The following is a 5012-nucleotide window of genomic DNA, read 5'->3' on the forward strand; positions in this document are numbered from 1 at the left end:
AGCTCAAGCAATCCACACGCCTTAGCCTTCCAGAAGGCTAGGATTCCTGGAAGTCTAATTTTGTTATGATATGCAAAGCCTATAAAGATCTTATCCTTTTTTACCTCTCCAGTATTATTTACTCCCATTTCCTAGTCCTGGACCATTTTTCTTTAGGACACCTCAAGATTACTGAGTACCAGATTATTTATAGACGCAAAGAAACCTTGTTTTGAGGCACACCATGCCTTTTGTTTTGGGGTTTGTTTTTTAATTGTAAAATGTTTCAAACATCAAAAATCATACAGATACTATATCAAATATCCATATTGACCAGGCACGGTGACTCACACCTATAATCCTAGCACTCTGAGAGGCTGAGGCAGATGGATTGCCTGAGCTCAAGAGTTTGAGACCAGCCTGAGCCAGAGGGAGACCCTGTCTCTATAAAACAAATAGCCAGGCATTATGGCAGGTGCCTGTAGTCCCAGCTACTCAGGCTGGGGCAGGACAATCACCTGAGCCCAAAAGTATGAGGTTCCTATGAGCTCTGACACCATGGCACCCTACTGAGGGTGACAGACTGAGACTCTGTCTCAAAAAAAAAAAATCCATATACATGCCTATCATTTGGCCCTATTTCTTTAGATTATTCTTTAACCCAAAAGGAAGCATGGGAGGGACAGAATGAGGGGACAGGTTGACGGAGAGATGGGAGGAGCAGGATACTGGGGTGTGAGAGGTTGGTTTAAGTGTGGGGTCTTAAGTGTGGGGTAGCCTGCAAGGATGTGTGAGAATTGGGGTTCCCAGCTGGGATAGGAGAGGGAGCAACATTAGCTTGGGTGGGCTCAGGGAGGGGCAAGCATGAGAATTGAAAAAGAGACAAAGGATTGCTGTCCTGGGCAAGGGGGAAAAGGAATGAGATTTCAGAGGTGTGAGGAGGAAAGGAGCTAGGGTTGGAATAGGAGAAGAGGTGGGGTCTTGAGGGTAGGGAGAAAAGAAATTGGAGTTGTAGATTATGAAGGAAGGGGGTTTTAAAGGTTGAGAACAGAAAACGAAGCAAAAAGATGAAGAGATTGGGGTCCTGGGAGAGGGAAGCCACAGGAGTGGAAGGGTGGAGTGGTGTGGGGGAGGAAGAGGAGGAAGATGAAGGTGAGACTGGGTCTAAGGGATGGTTAGCCACATTTCAAAAGGGGCCTAGAAGAATTGGAAGTGTATGAGGTTTGAGAGATGAGAGGGAAGTTAGGATTTCTGGTGTGGGGATTGGAATTTATGAGAAGCTCTGGAGTTGGTAAGCCTGTGAAGATAGGGGAGAGTTTGGCAGTTTTTGTGGGGAAGTGAGGAGCTGGGATTCGAATCTCTAGAGCTTGAGTGAGGAAGAGGTATGGGTGAAAAGGCAGGGAGAGAAGTGCAAATGACTGGAGGAAAAGTAGTGAGGAGAGTTGAAAATTGAATAATGGTGGGGACACAGAACAATGAAGGTGGATTGTTAGCCAGTTATTTGTAGTATTGCACCAGTGGCTGTTCAAGTTTTAATGTAGGAAATTTTCTCAAGAATATTACATTTTCAAACAAACCATGGGTGCCTGAAGCCTTGGGATGAAGGCCATGGTTGACAGATGTTTTCTTGGTGTGTGGATGTGGCTAATCTCTACCCTGGCAGAGGGGAGAAGGGAGGCCTCATTGTAACTCTCCCAACTGTGTTCCCACCAGCTCTTTCCTCAGATGCCCACTGCTTTTTTATCTCTTTTCTCCACCCTTCCCCCAACCCCCAGCTTGAACCAGTGAGTACCAAAGGGATCAAACAGTCAAAATTATGATAATGTCTTACTACTCAGAAAGCTACCTGGACTCAAGGCCCATCTACTTGCAAGAAAATGGGCAGCTGCACATGGTCAATAGGGCTCTGGATGGTGTCAAGAGTGGCCTGCAGAAACCAAGGCCTTTCAGACTGTTTCCCAAAGGCTTTTCTGTGGAGCTTTTCATGAATGGGGAAGATGATACTGCACAGAAAGAGAAGACTGATCATTTCATCTTCATATATACCCAGGAGGGGAATCTTCGGTACTCCCCCAAATCCCTCTTCAGCCATATCCTGGGCTTCATCTCTGACAATGTTGATACATTGATTCCCTTGTTGGCTTTCCTGAGCAGATTGCCGAAGAGCTGTTCTCTGCAGCTGAAGCCAGACAGAAATTCACAGAGCCAGGGGTGGGGCTGAGGGCTTTATAGATATTCACTGAGGCCTCTGGAAGTCTGGAGCTCTGCTCCTTGTGTTTGCGAAACAGGTATCTGGTGATTTCAGAAAAACTTGAGGAGATTAAGTCTTTCCAGGATCTGACCTGCCTGGATCTTTCCTGTTGCAAGCTTGGGGATGAGCATGAACTTTGAGAACATCTTACCAATGAAGCCCAGTCTACCATAACTCAACTCCACCTGAAGGATAATTATTTATCTGATGCTGGGGTACAGAAAGTAACAGCACCAGTTCGGGTGATGAAAAGAGGCCTTGAAAATCTAGCATTATTAGACCTATCTTGTAACCCCAAGATCACAGATACAGGAATTGAATACCTCTTTTCTTTTAGAAAACTCAACTGCTTAGATATCTCTGGGATGAGGCTCAAGGACATCAAAGCTGTCAAGCACAAGCTTCAGACTCATATAGGCCTTGTTCACTCCAAAGTGCCTTTGAAGGAATTTGATCATAGTTACCGCAAGACAGAGGGCTGGGCTGACCACATCATTCTGCAATGGGAGCGTAAGACTGCGGAAGCTGCGAAGCCATGGGAAACCTCAGAACCACAAACAGCTGCTCAACACTTCCATGGGAAGTGGGCTCAAGCAGAAGTTCTAGTGAAGTGTCCTCTGGGAGACATCCACATAAACTCTTCAGAGAAACTACAGTTCTGTAGAGAGAAAACCCCAGACTGCCAAGAGACATTGTTGAAATGTGAAGCTGTCTGAAGCCAGGAGTCCACGGAGTGCAAAAAGAGAGTTTTTGAGGAGTCAGAGAAGGAACAGTCTTCAAAGCAGAAATATATCTGTCTTCTGTGGAAGACTGGGACTTGTTAAATTCTGGATGATTAGTGGATACAAGTTGACCTTTCCCCCACCCCCACCCCACCCGTAGCTCTAACGAATGAGGAACAGGACTGATGTTAATTTACCTTTTGTTTGAATTTGCCAATGGCATTAACATACTAAGCAGATATTTCTAGTTTAGTGGTAGGGGAAGGAAATGCTATGGAAGTATGTGATAATTGCTAAGGTATGTTTTCTTTTTTTTTTTTTTATTGTGAGGTTTTCATTGAGGGTACAATATTAAACCAGGTTACACTGATTGCATTTTTTAGGTAAAGTCCCTCTTGCAATCATATCTTGCCCCCAGAAGGTGTGGCACACACCAAGGCCCCAACCCCCCCTCCTTCTTTCTCTCTCTGCTCTCCCCTTCCCCCACCCCCACCATGACCCTAATTGTCATTAACTGTACTCATATCAAAATTGAATACATAGAATTCATGTTTCTCCATTCTTGTGATGCTTTACTAAGAATAATGTCTTCCACTACCATCCAGGTTAATATGAAGGATATAAAGTCTCCATTTTTTTTTAATAGTATTCCATGGTATACATATACCACACCTTGTTAATCCATTCCTGGGTTGGTGGGCATTTAGGCTGTTTCCATGTTCTCCATTTTTTTTAATAGCTGAATAGTATTCCATGGTATACATAGACAACAGCTTGTTAATCCATTCCTGGGTTGGTGGGCATTCAGGCTGTTTCCATGTTTAGGCAATTGTAACTTGAGCTGCAATAAACAGTCTAGTACAAGTTTACTTATGATAAAAGGATTTTTTTCCTTCTGGGTAGATGCCCAGTAATGGGATTGCAGGATCAAATGGGAGGTCTATTTTGAGTGCTTTGAGGTTTCTCCATACTTCCTTCAAGAAGGTAAATGTCTGCTCTAAGAAGTAGACAAATGGACAAGCACATTCATAGCAGAAGGAAACCATCAAGAAATGAAGGGCTGACCAAAGTGGACAAATAGATGAATGTGTGCGTCTAAACAAGGATTGCTCTGTGTCTTCACAGATGAATGAGGTCAGGCTGGGAATTCTCTCTGCAGGGAACTGGCCTGACTGACATGCAGTTCTATAAATGCACCTTTTGTCTCATCTTTTTTGTATAGTTTACTAAAATCTTAATAGTTTTAATAAGTAAATATTGTTAGGTTGCAAAAGTGATTCTTCATCTTTATATATTTGAATCACAAACTCTGAATCTGAAGAAATAAAAAGGTGTGCATTCAATACTATAGTGTCAATTTTTCAATTTCTGAAATACTGTTCATTGTCACTTTGTTCTTTATAAATAAATCACATTGTATTTATTTCAAAAAAAAAAAAAAAAGAAAGGTTGTACTAGTTTGCAGTTCCATCAGCAGTGTAAAAGTGTTCCCTTCTCTCCACATCCACGCCACCATCTGCAGTTTTGAGATTTTGTAATGTGGGCCATTCTCACTGGGGTTAGATGGTATCTCAGGGTGGTTTTGATTTGCATTTCTCTAATAGATGGGGATGATGAACATTTTTCATATGTTTATTAACCATTCATCTGTCCTCTTTAGAGAAGGTTCTATTAATGTATCTTGCCCATTGATATATGGGATTCTTGGCTTACTTCCTGTGGATTAATTTGAGTTCTCTATAGATCCTAGTTATCAAGCTTTTGTCTGATTCAAAATATGCAAATATCCTTTCCCATTGTGTAGGTTGTCTATTTGCTTTGGTTGTTGTCTCCTTAGCTGTACAGAAGATTTTCAGTTTAATGACGTCCCATTTGTTTATTTTTGTTGTTGTTGCAATTGCCATGGCAGTCTTCTTCATGAAGTCTTTCCCCAGGCCAATATATTCCAGTGTTTTTCCTATGCTTTCATTGAGAATTTTCATTGTTTCATGCCTTAAATTTAAGTCCTTTATCCATCTTGAATCAATTTTTGTGAGTGGGGAAAGGTGTGGGTCCAGTTT

The 5012-nt window shown here is 42.3% G+C and overlaps 1 pseudogene; it reads left to right on the top strand.

Moving 5' to 3' along the window:
- Window positions 1-1801: 1801 nt before the first annotated feature.
- On the top strand, window positions 1802-3065 carry LOC128576794 (leucine-rich repeat-containing protein 42-like; annotated as a pseudogene).
- The last annotated feature ends 1947 nt before the right edge of the window (window positions 3066-5012 follow it).

This window comes from Nycticebus coucang, chromosome X, assembly GCF_027406575.1.
Source record: "Nycticebus coucang isolate mNycCou1 chromosome X, mNycCou1.pri, whole genome shotgun sequence".
NCBI classification, from domain to species: domain Eukaryota; kingdom Metazoa; phylum Chordata; class Mammalia; order Primates; family Lorisidae; genus Nycticebus; species Nycticebus coucang.